The 17,649-nt window shown below is 42.0% G+C and overlaps 1 long non-coding RNA gene across 1 annotated transcript; it reads right to left on the bottom strand.

Annotated features, from left to right (window-relative positions):
• Positions 1 to 1,362: 1,362 nt before the first annotated feature.
• Positions 1,363 to 16,590, bottom strand: LOC139235326 (uncharacterized). Its single transcript, XR_011588463.1, has 3 exons — positions 16,516 to 16,590; positions 3,212 to 3,355; positions 1,363 to 2,147 (listed from the first exon to the last, which is right to left on the bottom strand). It is a non-coding gene; the product is annotated as an uncharacterized lncRNA (long non-coding RNA).
• Between the last annotated feature and the right edge of the window lie 1,059 nt (positions 16,591 to 17,649).

Below are 17,649 nucleotides of genomic sequence, written 5' to 3'. Positions count from 1 at the left end.
AGATTCACAGTATGTAATCCCCAAACCATTAATTTAAAAAATCCCAAAATCCCATGTGATAAAATCTTATTCAGTCTCTGTAAACCAGTGGTCTTGATTATACCATTGCAGCTCACTACATGGTGTCCATTACTCTGTAGGGGTAGTTTTACAACTGCGTGCTGCCAGCGGGAAGTCTTGCCTGCCAGCAACACATACTGGAAATTCATTCAATTTCTGTTAACTGCAATGCAAACAAGTGTTTTTGTTTAGGTCGAAACATGTTTGCATTTAAAACACAATAGTAAATTGATATATTGTCACATTTGTTTTATATTTGTCTTTTAGAGATGTAGTAAAGAAATATATTGTCCCAAAAGTACTTCAAATGGATCTTTGCCCATCTTTCCCAGTAGTTCACACAAGGTCTGGTGGTGGTTTACTGCATGCAAGATCCAAATCTGGAGTGTAACCCATAAGTGTGCAAAAAGGAAAACTCAGGACGACCCCACACCTCTCACCTTTGACCTGTGACTCTGGCACCCAATTCACTTTGAACTTGAAATCAACAGAAAGGATAATTAGCCGCCCTGTGTACAAACAACCCATTTATTCTTCAGGAACAGCTTGGAAAGATGTATCCAGGTCACCTGACCCTGTGTTGTCACAGAAATATCTGAACCCTAACTCATCTTGCAAATAACCTTTGACTTATAAATGCTAGATTTCAATTTTATCAACTTTCTGAAATATGTTGCCTCTTTCATCTTTTATAAGCTTTGGATCACCATCAAGATCTCAAAAAGTAAAAAAAAAGGAAATGACTGTTTTGTGCATCTTTAAAGTTTTAGATCTCAGCCACCTTCTGATGATTTAGGAAAAGCTGGCAACCACAAATTTATGATGCAATTACTTTTAATTATTGACAGTGGCAATCTTTCTCAAATAAACCTTCATGTCATATTGTTAATGGATACGAAAAACCAACATGTTCTTTGAATATTTAGCAATGTCTCTTCTGAATCTAATTGCTCTTAGTTAATTAGAGCTGTACACCGACATTCAAATAACTGGAATACCACAAGCTCGGTAAATAGCATTGTATGTGTTTACAAATACAAAACGCCATCTGTAATCGCATTTCGGAACCTCAAGAATAAAGAGGGCTGGGTTCAAGAATAGAATTTTAATGGAGCTTCAGCAATGCAGAGATTGGGGTCGACCTTTATTTGCAGAAAGCTTTTACCTGGTGCCTTTGTAGTGCCTGCAATACAGTGAGGCTGAAGCAACTGATCTTTGGACCTTTGCAGACAAGGAACTGTGGCACATTCGAAAACAATGGAGATTCCTGAAATTCTAAAGGGTTATGGGATAAAATGAAATTCTTCTTTTGTCTTGACTTCTCAATGTGTAATAAAACTAAATGTAGCTAATCTTGGATAAAGATTACTGCACATTGTGTATTATAAATAGCAAATTCCTGCATCTTATAGTGTTTATTAGTGGACAGCACATTGCAAATTGATCATTTTAAGCTAGACAATTAAATAATTATGCAAACTTCAGTAAGTCAGGTGTGCCATGATTGATGTGATTACAGCTATGTGCTTTGTTAAATGAAAGTCCAGACGGTATGTTAGTCAGCCATTACCCATCATGCATGGTTTAACAACAACTAGTGCAAGAGGTTCACACTGAGACAATCTAAAACAAAAATGAGTAAATACTAGAAATGACCACATACAGAAACATTCCGTACCTGAGCTTTCTTCTTTCACAAATAAATAACTATTTGAAATTAGAATGAATTGTATGCTTAAATATGCGTATTTTGAGCAAACCAGGGCCTTAATTATAATTTGTTTGCTATAAATAGCACTTCAGCATACAACAATTGTGAAGAATTACAACATGGTCTGATTATTGTGAGATGAAACAAACCTGTTCTGTAATTCACTTTGCAGATGTCTAGTTAGTCAATCAAGTGATCTGTAATCACAAACCCTGTCAGAAAATGAATGAATAATGGGCTGTGATAAAATGGTGGGATTTTCTGGTGTGCTTGTTCCATGTGGTGAATGCCATCTGTAATTGTCAGGTCCTGTTGGCTTTGTTCATTATTTGAGCAGGGAAGTTAAACTATGTACTGTTCCCTTCATCCAGAGAATCTGCAAACAAGAGGATTGAGTTAAGCAGGGAAAGGGCTCACGAAAGTGATAGGGAAGCTTTTGAAACAATATTAAGGGATAAATTCTCTCTTCACCATATGGGCAGTAATATAGCAGAGCAGATTGCCCGCCCATTGCAGAACCCACCTCATTTCCATTTCATTGAAATCAATGGAATGAAAATCAGATAGGTATAATAACAGACAGGCGATCTGCTCTGCCACATTATTGCCTATGTGGTGATGAGGAAAATGTACCCGAAATGTGGTTAACACTAGTACTATTATAACTAAACCTTTGTTTAAAAGCGTAAGCAGTGTGCACAATGGTCCAGTAGCTCAAGCTGTTGAAAGTTCAGCACCAAGTGTAGGTTGCCTATTTGAATCACAGAGCTGTTTATCATTTACATTCGCTGAGCTCCAGTGGTTGAGTTACACCAGCTTGGAACTGCTTACATGGAGTGCAGTTCAGAAACACATTTACCCGAAAAATCCATGATGGGGGGATGGGACACCTTGGCATGAGGGCTGAGATGCGCCCATCATGGACCTTCACCACTTACCAAGATGACCAAGATTTAATATGAGGTGCATGATATTGTTGGGCAGTTGATCAAATATGCCTTATTATTTTTGTGCAGCAATGGATTATGTATCGCCCTACTAAACTGCTGACAACTTTTTTTCTCCATTACTGTAGTGCTAAAAATGACAGTTATCAAGTGTCACATGAACAATGTACATATTATACTAACATATTTTATTGATTTGAATATAAAGCTAATTCATTAAAATAAGCGCTTTTTGAGGCTGGCTAGTTATAGTTCTGTTCATATTCAACAAGACCCACTAGAAAGAAATAACTTGCATTTATATAGCACTCTTCATGACTTCAGGATGTCCCAAAGCATTTTATCGCTAATGAAGTACTTCTGAAGCTTCAACCATCTACAGCCTAGGTTCCTGAACATTGGGGATCAATTTTCTGGCTGTAAAAATGAATTTAGAGTACATTTTATCAATTTTAATTTTTAAAAACATCAAAAGTACGTCTAATCTACCAACCATACACAAAATGATGCCGCCTTGATTTTCCCTCACTTGTAACTGCTCTGTGGCCTCATACTTGAAGCTCCAAACCTCGAAGAACACACAGGCCCATACCATATGACATCATAGTACGTTAGTCCACAGCCAGAACGAGTGCATCTGGAAATAATGAAAAACAAGATAAAATACAGCTTGAGCAGTGAATAAAGACGAGCAACAGGTATATGATGTGTATCTGCCATTTCCCATCACAATCTTTATCCTTTCATTAGTGATGGCAATGAATGCCTCCACTGACAGTGTGATTAATGCATGACAAGTTTACTTATACAATTTTTAATATAATTTCGATATATAAATTTATAATGGAAAAAGTTGACAGGAAGTGGTTACATTTTTAAAATATCAAAGGTATATTTTCCTTTGATTTTCTTCTTCGTAAGAAAGCTCAATTTGTTGCAAGATGTATTAATATAATCAATAGTTTAAATCGTTCACTACAGTGAAGTCTTACATGAAGCATCATCTTTAATATGTAATACTCATGCTTGATTTGAGACAACAGCCACCTTTTTCATTCTTACGTTTTAATGTTTTTTTGCCTATGTTATTTTATTTTCTTCCTTTGCTTAGGTTCCCCCATCACTTTGTACCATTCCTTAAATGAAAGGGCAGGAGAGTGGTGATTAATCCCTCGGCCTCCGATAATACTGTTGCTGAGCTGGCCACCAGGGAGAAAGCAAGAATAGCCCAAGGGTGCTTCACCCTCTGATAATTTTTATACCCCTCCTTACGGGGAAGCAACTCGGTAAATGTTCAGTGTCTCCCCCTGACAGCCAGCCTGAGATCATGAATTCCCTGTATGAGGAATTACAGACAAAAAAATGATTCTACTGCTCTGCGGAACATTGGATTGGAGGAACAGTGGACTGCACCTGGAACAGTGAGATTTACCATAAATCATATTTTAATTCTTGAAACCTGTGTGATCTAAATTTGTGAAGGCCTGTCAGTGTAATAATTCTTCAAAACAATTAGAATAATTTAGGCATTCTGTGTGATTTCTTTTCCATATTTATGTGATCATAAAAAAACAAATGCATTTTTCAAATGAAAATGCATCTACGAAAAGTATTTTGGAAAGCAAAGTCTAAATATTAAAACACTGAAATGGATGTCATATGTATAAGTCATAATTTCATATCAACCTTTTCCTTTAAATGTCAATGCAAATAAAAATATGTCTTTAACGTTCTTGGGTGTATGTCTTTATTGGTTTCATACGATAACCTTTTTGGAGAGTGCATAAGAATTTATTGCACATCTGTTCTGTATTTTCTTTTTTTATTAGGAAAAAGGGGATGAAACAAGTCCCCCACCCCCACCTCCCCTTCCCAGTACAGCTCCATCAACGTTATTAGAGATGGGGCCTACCTGCAAAGGATTTATTGATTATTTCATAAACTATACTGAAATGACTTTGGTAAGGTAAATAAGTGAAACAAAGAGGTCCAAAGGTGTAAGAGCAAATATGAAAAGTTCATGCCAATGTTGAAGTCATGCAGTGCGATTTGCAATAAAAAAAACGGACAAAGCCCACATCTTTAATTCAGTAGTGGCTAGTAAATAAGTGGAATGAAAATCAAACCGCTCTGGTTTATTGGTACACATGTGTGGAATTGTAGATCAGCTGGCTTTTATTTTCTGGGGTTGGGTCAGCCGCCCTTTTGTAAATGTCTTTTTCAGCCTATATTTAACTGCTCCCCCCTCCCCCATAAGCTGTGCACCATTACCTGGCTAAGGGCTTCAGCACACAATCTGTCCACAGGCCACTGCCAGTGCCCAGTCAGGCAGGGTGCCTTGTACTTTTATATACCCTAATTCTTTGTGGTTGAGGGGTGCCTGGCACCTGCTAACTATTTCTACTTGATAGCACAGCTGTGGCTGGGAACTCACCACGTTGGGAATGGTGGTAATGAATGGAGGGCTACACATGGCATTCTGGGCATCAATGCATAATTCCACTGGAATGTGTCTTTTTCATGCATGCCATAGGTTGGCATAAGGTATATAAGGGCTTTGTGAAAAAGGCAGTGGCAAATAATGTTATGATCCAAAAAGAAATCTGTACCAGGCATCAGTTACTTTCATGAATTAGGACTTCTAGCAATTCTTTATAGCCCACATCCCCTGTTTAAAACAGAGAAAGATTTCACTCAAGACTTTTAATTGATTTTATTTGGTCTCTGGTCTCATGAGCGTCACAAACGTTACTTTATTTATTTATTCTGCAAAAATCACATTGACCAGTGTTCCAAATAGTAAGTTCTGAATCTCAGGCATGCTGAGCAGAGGAAGGTGTTTTCCTGCAGAGGGAAGAAAAATAATCAAAAGGCAAGTCACTCTGGGTCTCTCGCTCACCTCTTATTGACTGGCTACAGAGCCAAGGCTAGCAGCAGATCCATTCCATGTTCATGATTCCAAAGGGTTTTAGTTTTATTAGTAGTCTCTCACATGGGACCTTGTCAAAAGCTTTCTGGCACAAATAAATCACAACACAGGGAGTTTCACTACCTACTTTATTTGTAACATCTTCAAAGAAGTTAAGGAGGTTTGTTAACAGGAACTTCCGTTATAAACTGCTCTAACTGTTTTTATTAAGTATTGCTATAAAGCTACTGCTCCAGCCTATCTCTTAGTATTCTTTCCATTATTTCACCTGATAGTGATTTAAGGGCTCTGTAGTTACCTTGGTTATATTTGTCTTCCTTTTTAAAAAATACATCTACAACATTTGCTTTAATTCCAATCCTGTGAAATCTTTCCAGTACTCAATTAAACTTTCATGACAATGTAAAGTACTATTCACCCACCAACACTCCACAAATTTCTTTCTGAGCCACCTTCAGCAACGTAGAATGTATGCCATCCGGCTCAGTGAATTTCTTAGTTTTCAGTTCACTTAATTATGAACTATTGTCTCCACATTAATTTCAAAATCCTCTAGAGTATTTGTTGCACTACAATAAAGCCCTACCACTTTTAACCCCCCTCCCCTCACCCCAGTTACTGCAGGCAACTATCTATACCGGGCAATTAACACTAGCCATTTGCCATTCCTATAGATGTCACTCACAAAGACACCATTTATAGCGTATTAAGTGCTCCGGCTATCCCAGGCAGACTCAGTTGTTCAATCAGCATTTTGCACCTTGTGAAAGTGTGACTACTTAATCCCCTATCATTGTTATTGGGTTAAATCTTGCACTAATCAGCAATGACTGCAGCAGCAAACATGGCTGGAAAGAGGAAAGCGATGAGCCTCAGCGTGAAAACTGACCTCCTAAACAAAACGGATGAGCTACTAAAAATGAGCCAGTACGATTTAACGCAGTGCCACGATCTCCAAAATCTACTGTTGCTACTCGTTTTACCTCCAGCTCATAGGACTCAAGTTTCGGACTCCGGCTAGAATGACGCACATCGGAGAGGCCCGCCTAATTTGTCGAACAAAAATTGCGCCGAATACTTACCTCGCGATTCTCCGATATCTGTAGGCCCGTTTCCAGCTCGGCGTAGCGCAGCAGGAGCTGCTAGGGGCGGAGCTACAGCCCTGCACCAAAAACAGTGTCGGCAGCTGCACGTTTGCGCAGTGGAGGCTGCCCGTGAGCGCAATAGCTCCTGGCCCTTCCAGTGCATCCTGTCTCTGGGCGACGACCCTATCCCTGGCCGAAGGGACGTCGCCCCTATCCCAGGCCAAGTGGCCTGACACCCCTTACCTCGTCGGCGGTGGGGCCCGCCCGTCCGGCATGTCGCTGGGGGCGGGCCCCGCCCAAAGTGGCGTTCTCGTCTGCGACGGGGCCCACCTGACCGGCATCTCCTGGGGAGGCCCGTCCCAGCAGGCTGTTGGAGGATTCCCGATGGTGCAGTAGGTGAGTAGAAACTTAAATTTTTTATTTATTGATTGATTTTTTTATTATTTTTTTAATTTTTTTTAATTTTTGTTTGTTTGATTTTTTTGGATTTTTTTTTGGATTGATTTATTGGTTGATTTATTGATTTATTTATCATTTATTATTGATAGCTCTTTATTTGTAAAAGTGAAGTGTTTAATGTTTGTAAACTTCCCTTCCTCCCCCCATCTCTCATTTCCTACGCCTAATTTATAAAGTGTAGGCAAGATTTTTCTGAGCGTACAAAAATCTAAACCTACTCCATTCTAAGTTAATTTGGAGTAAGTTTTTGCCGCCTAAACTTGCAAAACAGATGTGAGTGGCTGGACACGCCCCCCTTTGAAAAAAAAAATCTGTTCTAAAATGAAACTATTCTAACTCACTAGAGCTGGAGCAAACTAAATGCCGAGAATTGCAATTTCTAAGATGCTCCATTCTAAACTAGTTGCTCCAAAAAAATAGGAGCAACTCAGGCCGAAACTTGAGCCCATAAAGTGGGCAAAACACACTAACACAAACACTTGGATATAAGCGATGGGGACTGTTATCAAGTAGTAAGCCAATATTTCCCTCTCTAATGAATACTTCCAGAAAACAATCATTGAGAAATTTATTTTCCCTTAGTCTTCAAAGATTATCTGGTTTAATTTCAGATTCCCAATATTCACGTTTTTTTTTACCATTATTTTCATCTATTGTAATTCTGCTTGCTCACAGTTTTGATTTCCATATATATGGATACCCAAGTTAAAGGTATATTGGTGGTAGTGCTGATGCTACACTTTCCATATTGCTGAATGGCATGAAACTACATCCAGACTTCTGTTGGTATAGTATCTGCCCTTCTAAAATATCAACAAAATGTGGTCCATCTGTGTGAAATCAATGACCATGAAGCGGTTGCAGTTCAACAAAGACTTTAACGAATTTAGAAAAACACACATTAGTCCTGCAACAAATAAAAGGAAGTGTTGAAATATCATTGTGCAATGAACTAATCTAAATACTGTGGTCAGAATGTTTCATTAAACACAGCATCCCAGTGAAGTGGTTAAGTATAATTTCAGACACGTTCAAAAGGCACCAAGTCTGATTATAATCTAATGTCTTCACAGATGCTGGAGTGAACTGAGAAAGCTAATAAATGTAGCAATACATATCTGTGGCCAACAATCATGCAATTACTGTGTGCACACACACACACCCCTTCTCAGTAACTCTCCAGCATGATTCCTTACGAGCATGTACAGTACAGTTATTCATATAAATTCAGTGGGCCTGTAATTCATCGACATACCGCCCACTACCACCCACTTACCGCCTGCTTACCACCCAAAAATACAAATTTTGTCAAAAAACAGGAGCATACCACTGACATACCGCTTGGTGGAAGATTCATCATTGACATACAGCCGAGCGGTATGTACACCATCCACCATGTAGAAATGCCTGCACACCACCCAAAAAGTGCAAGTTTCATGACATACTGTCGACATACCATCGGAGCTGCATACCGTCCTGGAGAAGGTGGATTTACTCGATCTTATGATCCATGATCACATCAGCCATGATCTTATTGAATGGCGGAGCAGGCTTGAGGAGCCAAATGGCCTAATCCTGCTCTTATTACTTATGTTTCTTATGTTTCTTAAGTGGTCGGGAATGGCCGGTAGTGTTCAGTGCTGCCATTTTGAAATTGGGAACAGTCAGCAAAAGCAGCACCTCATTATTTCAGAGGTGAATAGTGATTTTACAGTGGGATTTATAGTGGGAAAGGTATTTTTATTGGTACTGAGTACGTAATTAAGATGGAAGGCATTTGAGTTAATATTTTTTTAATTGAAAAATCATTTGAGTTTATCTCAGGATATTTGAGGAGATTCTGGAGATTTAGAAAGAATGGGGCCTGTACTATCTCAGCCTGTATTACTGACTACTTGTCCAATGCAAGATCCAGATGGGAGAAGGTTTATTGAGCAGAGTTATTAAGGTAATGGAGGAGGTTACAGACTGATGAGGAGGAGGAGGTCTTACACCCAAAAGATTTTCAGGGAGAAGCGCTCATACTTGGACCTGACCGATCGACAGTGCATTCGAAGGCTGCGCTTCCAAAAAGAGGTGATCTATGAGATTTGCCAGCTCATTAAGGTAGGCCTGCAGCCTAGTACCACCAACATTACTGCACTCTCTGTCGAGGTGAAGGTGACTGCGGCACTTTCCTTTTATGCGTGTGGCTCTTTTCAGGCATCAGCTGGGGACATATGCTGTATTTCTCAGTATGCTACTCATCGCTGCATTCGACAGGTAACTGAAGCACTGTATGCACACAGGATGGAATTTATAAACTTCCCAATGACCAGGGAGGCACAGAGTGAGAGGGCTTTGGGATTTGCACGCCTTGCCGGCTTCCCCAAGGTGCAGGGTGCCGTTGACTGTACCCATATTGCCCTGCGAGCATCATTACAGGAAGAGGAGGTGTACCAAAACCGTAAGGGATTCCACTCCCTCAACGTACAGCTCGTCTGCGACCATACACAGCGCAGAATGGCAGCATCCATGATACGCACATCTTGTGTGAGAGCACTGTGTCTGACCTGTCTGAGCCACAAGGTAAATGCTGGATGCTGGGGGACAAAGGGTACGGCCTCGCCACCTGGCTCTTGACCCCCCTGCGGAACCCTCAGACAGAAGCTGAGCAACGATATAATAAGAGCCATATAGCCACACATAATATTATCGAAAAGACAATTGGAGTGCTGAAGCAGCGCTCAGGAGGCAGGCTGCAATACCACCCTGAGCAGGTTGCTTAGTTCACAGTGGTGTGCTGCATGTTGCATAATTTAGCCATCATGTGGGGACAGGAATTGCCATAAGGGACCATGAGGAGACAGTGCAGGAGACGGAGGAGGAAGAAGAGGAAAATGAGGGGGAGGAGGATGAGGAGGAGCTTCCAGATGAACCCATGGCACCAACTCCCACAACACCACAGCAGAGGGCACACGGAGCATATGCCACTGCAAAATTGTTACGTCAGCAGCTCATAAATGAACGTTTTGCTTAAATGTGGAGAGCTGCGTTTCATCTTTTCACGCACACAGTGTGTAGGACCTTGCTGACTGTACAAGAATGCTTAATTTCAATTGAAACATTTATGTAAAAATGTTAAAAATATCGAACAATTGTAAAACTTTGTAAAACTTATAACTATAACTTTGAACAACTGTAACAACTTTAACAACTTTAACAACTTGAAATAAACTTTTAAAAATCAAACTTCAACTATTTTAATTTAACAATGAACAACTGACTACAACAAAGCACCCTTTACTATCCTCGACCTCGACCTCGACCGTATACTCACCCACCCTTCGGACTCACCCACCCCCCCTTTCTTACTCCCGCCCTTCCCTTTCCCACTGCCCCTGAGCCCGGTGGTGGTACCAAGCAGTACCAAGCAGCAGTGCACCCTGAGTACTGTTGCTGTCGTTGGGGGTCAGACGTTGCAGACGCAATGAATGGGGCCTCAAGAGAAGCTCATAATCCGGAAGGCACAGTTTCAGGGCTGGAAGCTGCTGGCAGCTCCCCACCCTCAGGTGCTGTCGACCCGACTACCATGGCATGGGGGGATTCCGCACCATATCCCGATCCCATCGATTGCTGCATAGCATCAACGGAGTCGGTGGCTCGCTCCATCGCGGTGATCAGACGCGACATCCTCCGACTGTCATTCTGGTAGCGCCGCGATGTTTCCGGCTATCATAGCCATGGCCTTGAGCAGCTCTCGACCTATGTCAATGCTGGCCTGTGACAGACACACCATGTCCTGGTACACGCCTATCTGTCTTGCAGCAACGGACCTTTTCTGCACCAACCTCTGTCGCTGCGGCAAAGGCGCTGGAACACTGGGGGTGCCTTGCTGTGCACTGCTTGGTCCCACAGAATCTGAGAAGGCATGGGGAAATCCCCTGAATATAGAGTCGGTGATGGAGGATGTTCCAGCTGGCCCAGATGAAACTATTACATCCTTCTCCATCTCCACCCCCATCTCCACCTCCACTGGCTCCAGGATGAGCTGCTCTTCCTCTTCCTCTTCCTCTTCTACTCCATCATCTCTGCTAGTGGTGAAGTCGGGAGAGGGTTGGGTGACGCCAGAGCTGGAGGTAGTGGGTCTGTCGTCTGGTCTCTCTGTGGAGGACTGTTCTGAATCCTCTGAGTCTAGAAGTACAAAACAACATTTAAAAGTGCTTGGTACCAGGGGAGGGGTTAGCGTTACATGAGTACATGAGTACAGTGACGTAGCGCAGACTTACTTAAGTATCCACCACTGCTGCAGTACATTACATATCGCAGACAGACAATACATTGCGTTACATGCCCCCAACATTGCAATACATTACATGAGGCCAACATTACCGTTACAGTTACATTACATGACATTACATGGCCGCAACACAGACAGGGGCTTGTATTGAACTGACCATCCTGTGTGGGTGGGTCAGCTCCAACGCCGGTGGTGGCGGGGTTGCTATCCCCGACCAGCTCAATCTCCATCAATGGTTCTTGTGTTGGGGGTCCTACCCCCGTACGCCGCTGATCGGCTGCTATTGCAGATGTCTTCTTCTGCAGAAAGTAAAGTAAATGTAAGTAAAAATCTTCAATCCATTTAACATCACAAACACACAGGGTCACACACACACACACACACACACATCAAAACACTGTGTTGATCCTCTTGTCATTGCCTGAAAGCACAAATACATCGCTGTAACCTTGGGATAAATAACATCATCCATGAGACACTGAACCTACATTTACATGGTACATGGCACATGGGGGGGTGCATAAATAAAATCATTACTTACTCTTGCTACCCTCACCAGGTCGTTCCACCTCTTACGACACATTTTTCCAGTGCGTACCATTGTACTTGTGGAGGACACAGCATCTCCGATCTCGTCCCATATTTTGTTGTACTTCTTTGGGGAGGGGCTTTCCACGGCCACCCTTCATTAAGTCGGAGTATCTCTCCATGATATTCTCAAAGGGCAGGTAGCTCCGTCTCGTCGAAGGTGGGCGCCCTCAACCTCCCGTCCTTCTCGATGTTCCTGCGCTTTGACTTCTTTTTCAGCATTTCCATTATATTTATATTTATTATATGATTTTTTATTTATAAAATATGTATTATTATTGATAATGTATTATTATTTGTTATTAATATTATTTGACTCTGGAATCTCTGATGAATACAACTGACCCTCGAATACTTTGTTGCTCCTTCTCACTCTCTCTCCCTCGACTTCAACTCTCTGCGCATGCGCAGGTGACCCCGACACCGAAAATCGTGGGAGAAAAGCATCTGTGAAAAAACGGCCAAAAAAAGAAATTTGCGCATGTGCAGCGCAGTGCTGCACTGTCCATCAACAAGAAAGTCAATCTTGATCGACTATAATGCTGCATATTGCCCGCTGCACACCGCTTGCATAAAAAAAATTTCCGGTCTTTGGTCTCGGCAGTATTCTGGCAGTTTTAAACGACGCACCGCAGGAATACTGCCGAGAAATGGGTAGACATTACACCCTGATGAATTTCGGGCCCAGTATCTGTTGTCACTGCCAGTGAGGGCTTTATATAAAGAGAAGTCAAAAACCATTGGAGGCTTATTGAAGCTTTCCCCTGCACAGGTAAACTTCTTTCAGACACTCGCTACAATTCTTTTGGCATGCTCTTCTGCTGAGTATATGTAATATTCTGAGGTATCATTCATGCTCTAATAACTATTATACAATAGGACTTTGCACTGGTAGCTGAATGGAGGCTGATTTCATTCTTTAATATTTTTAGAATTAATTGTCAGAATTACAAGAGTGTTTCTGGTTGCTGATTGTGCTCATTACCAATCCATACAGAAGCTGCTTCATTTTGTCCCTTTCTAAATTAGAGACATGTGAAAATAAGTTTTAATGGAACCGATTAAGAATATTCCCATTTTGTGGAATGTCGTAGCACGACAGAGTTTCAATACACTGCTATAATATAACATCATATGTACTCAGTTTACCGTCCAACAAGTCTCTGATTGCAGACGGCTCACCTGACAGCTTTCTCAGCTAAGGCAAGGAACATGAAATAAAAGAAAATGCATGATTACAATAAAGTCCCAGAATTCTGATCATGGCAGATCTCCAGAGTGGGAGCACAAAATGGAGCAGATTCCAGTTATGCCGGGATCTTTCCCCAACCCCCTATGTCCTTATAAAACCTCAGTGGAACTCTCACCAGCTGAAAGATCCAAGAGTTCTGCAGACAAAGGCAATTGATCCCAGATGGGATTGATTACCTTGTTTGTCCCAGCAAATGGCTCCTTTTGGAGTTAAAGACATTTTTTTGCTATGTTTTCTTAGGCCTAAGAGGGCCTCAGGGAACTTGTGGTGGAAAGGCTATGAGTGGCTCTGCCTTACAAATGTACATTGGAGCGAGCACCACTGAGGCAGCCTTGTTGGTGACACACCCTGACCATGCAAATGACCCGCATCCCTGAAATTTGGGACGGGGTTTGCAGCTTACTGCATGGGATGATAAAGGTTCTGCTCCACAATTCTTCCATCGGCAGGGCAGCCCCAGCAGAAATTCCAGATCTCATAACGTATTTAGATGTAACCATTGCATCAATATGAAAGTGGCAGTATAACTTGGATGTCAGGTTGTGAAGCTAACTGCTGAGTGCATTGAAGCCAAGTTCTACAAAATCTAATAGGTTTGTGAACTTACTTCCAATGTTTTTAATATTAGGAGAAAGTGGATGTTCTCGCCAATGCTCTCCTAACATTAAAAACAAGGGAGGAGAGCTCTGTGCATTTATCCAAGCAGACATATGCAGAACTCTTTATTTCTAAATTCAATGCAAGGTGCAGCTGACAGAATAACTCAGCTGACCACAGTCTAAAGGTATTGTCCTGAGGCCGGTATTCACTGTATAAGTGAAGCATCAGATTCCTTTTTCCTGTTTCCCATTAGGAATCCAGCAAAGCCTCCACCAATGCATTTCTGAGTGACTGTGCGTGGCTAACATTGGCAACTTGCATGTGGGGAATTGCAGACACAAACTTACATCCTTTAATTCCACCACAAGCTGCACTCAGGAAGAGATGAAATGGAAATCATTATTAACTTGCAAAACTCAGAACTTCTGATGAAATAAGTAGTAGTCAATGTCATTGTCCAGAAAACAGAAGACTGAGGGGTGATCTGATAGAGGTCTTTAAGATTATGAAAGCGTTTGATAGGGTAGAAGTAGATAAGATGTTTCTACTTGTGGAGAGTCCAAAACTAGGGGGCATAAATATAAGATAATCATTAAGAAACCCAGAGAGTGGTTAGAATCCAGAACTCGCTACCACAGGGTTGAGATGAATAGCGATGATGCATTTAAGGGGAAGCTAAATAAACACAAACGGGTGTAATGTATGCACCTGTGAGCATGCTCACAGGTTTGTAGAGTGGCTTAGCCAGTCACGTAATGTTCACAAGGCTCAACAAAACCCCAATAAGCTGGGCTAGGTCATCCACGATGAGGTATGCAGTTGTGAGTCTAGTTGATGAATTGGTAACGTGTACTGTGATTGTTAAACTTTTGTTAATAGACCAACTAGTTCTTAATAGTAATGTGTTGCTATGAATTCTTAAGCAAAGAACCCATGAAGCAAATACATTACAGTGGGAGAAAAGAATGGAAGGTTATGCTGATATGGTTCGATGAAGAATGGTGGCTTGTATATAGCGTAAACACTGGCATCGACCCATTGAGCTGAATGGCCTGTTTCTCTGCTATACATTCTATGTAATTCTATATAAGTAGTGATGCTTTTTGGTTGGTGTGTGGAGGGAGGGGCAGAACAGCTGCAGCACACAAGGCAGAATATCTTCAAACTATATTCAGTCTAAAGGACAATTTTAATTTTGGAATTTTTCAAAAACTTAATTGTAAAGCTGTTTAGAATAGTGGCATGTTGGAAATTTGTAATTTTCAGAAAGCAATCTAAGAGATTTGGCAGCCCAGCGGAGGGGTGTGGCTATTACCACTGTAGTTATGCGCATGATATGCTAATGTCCAAAGACATGTTATTTGGAAGCAGCAGGAACTCACCAAACATAATAGTTCAAGACTCTGCAAAAAATAAAGATCTCTTGGAAGAAAATGTAGATCTTGTTAAATGTAATGAAATGAAATGCATTAGGGTTGTTTTGGTTGGTATGGTATATTGTTTCCCCAAAACAAAATTTGGCAATAAGCAGCCACTGAGATAAATACTGCATCCAGTGTGCAGGACACTGATACGCTGAACAATTGTGGAATGAATGCAAATGGCACTTTAGTAGCACTGGGGAGATGTGGGAGGGGGAGAGACACCTCACTGACCCTTGGAATGAAGTACACTTGGGAAAAATATATACCTGAAAGGAACCATCTGCAGCAGGTCGGGGCCATAAAAGGAACATGCCATTGCAAGGTACAGCACGAGTCGGTCCGGGAGGGTGATGGCTGTGAAGAGGAGGACTGGATTAGACATCACCAAAATCCAGGTCGCTAAGTGGAGCGTAGGCAGGTACAGCAGAAGCAGCGAGGTCGGGGCATAGGAGCGGCAAGAGATTGTCGAGCGATGTGATCAGGGCCCAGGAGAGGCTTGAGTTCGGGGCCCAGAAGAGGCGAGGGCCCAGGGGCAGCATGGGCCAGCCCACACTGCGATATGTGTGCACATTAGGCCTGTGCAGCAGAGCTGATCTCCAGTCGTGTTGGATAACACTTGCCACTGGACCAAGACCTAGCTCTATCAAGTCCGAGTGGTGGCTGGTGTGCAACGGCCACCACATATTAAAAAAATTAACGCACAGGCATCTTCCACCCTTCAATATGCAGTGAGGGACCTGGAATATTAGGTCCTTCATTGAAACACCTGTGAACTCATCCTTTTTTGGTGGATGCAAGTCCTCCTCGATACGAGGGACCACTTAAGAAGAAGAAGACTTGGGATATTCTAAAGCTTCCAAATCACGAAGCTGGATTCCAAACAGAAAGGAAATAATACCCTGGTACTTTCAAGTAAACATATCATTCATAGAATTGTGAGATTTATTGATTTAAAAGAGTGAGCCACATCAAAATAAGTTACACATTGAAACCAAAATTAGCAATTGCCACTCCAAATGAGTGAGTTTTAATAGAGGTAGAAGCATTCATGGAGACCAATTTTTCAAGTTTATAAAGTGAGGGATATACAGAGGTAAACAGAAAACCACCCAGTAGAACTGTTATACTAAGGGACACCTAAGGGCTGAAATTGCCCACAGTCCGAAACAGGGAACACCTACCGATTTCGATGTTCCTGAGAAATTCAGCACTTCGTGGGTGTTTTTGAAGCAAGGCGGAAGTGGTCTCATCATGGGGGCGTGAGTGGGGCGGGACGGAGTAGCTGTCACTGGCAGGGCGGAAGTGGGGGTGGGGAGAAGTGACCAATGCTGCAAGGCATCAGTGCCGCACTGATGATGTCATCGCGCTAGCGTGTCACAACGTCCCTCCCCATCAGTTAAAAGGGAGGGCCGCTGCGAACTCTACAGCTACTTTAGTGGCAAACACTGGGCCACCAGGGAGGGTTTCGGCCAGACAAGCAGTCTGGCACCCATAAGGGGTGCCAGGCTGCCTGTTAACGGCCCGGCCGAACTCACGGCTATAATTGTCGGCCTGACCTGGCAGTTGTCCGACAAAAAAAAAATAACATGGCGTTGCAGGCAGCGACACCTCACCTTTGAGGGCGGCCTCAGTGAGTGTTCCAACAGCACCGATCGACCATTCCGCACCTACCTGTGGCCGCCACTTTCAAGCAGCCAGAGGCCTTATAGAAAGGGGCAATTTCGGCCCCCTAAAGTGAAAGTGCAGAAACAAACTACTGCAGATGCTGGAAATCTGAAATAACTGAAAAATAATCTGAAAGTACAGACATTGATAATTCCAGACCATTGTCCTTAACAGTAAACAATAGAGATTATAAAGTAGATTCATATCTGAAGGAGCATCGGTCAGAGCAGCCACAATTTGGACAACAGTGTGTCTTAGGATGCATTTGTACTGTCACTTTTATGCCAAGTTGCAGCAGTTTTGAATGTGTATTAATGACAAAGTAGCACCATAACTTCAGAATTGTGTTCTGTTCTGTCTATAGAATGCACTAAGACCGAGTGATGTGAAGCTCCTTTGGGATGCTGCCTCACAACACTTAAAAAGAAATTAGACTTAAAAAATGTTTAGGCAGTCTTACTGGACATTCCCAACCGTTCCAATAAATATATTACTGGCGAGGGAGTAAAATTCTGCTGCTACATGCTTTGCACATGGACAACATTCTCTTCTGACAGGCATAGTGAGATTTGGAGTATAACATTTCAGTTATTGATCTCAGACTAGCAGAGCAACATATCTGCAACCTTAGTGTTGAGTCAAGTATTATA

Source organism: Pristiophorus japonicus, chromosome 1 (assembly GCF_044704955.1).
Source record: "Pristiophorus japonicus isolate sPriJap1 chromosome 1, sPriJap1.hap1, whole genome shotgun sequence".
Taxonomy (NCBI): Eukaryota; Metazoa; Chordata; class Chondrichthyes; family Pristiophoridae; genus Pristiophorus; species Pristiophorus japonicus.
This window is presented reverse-complemented; position numbering and strand designations above follow the sequence as displayed.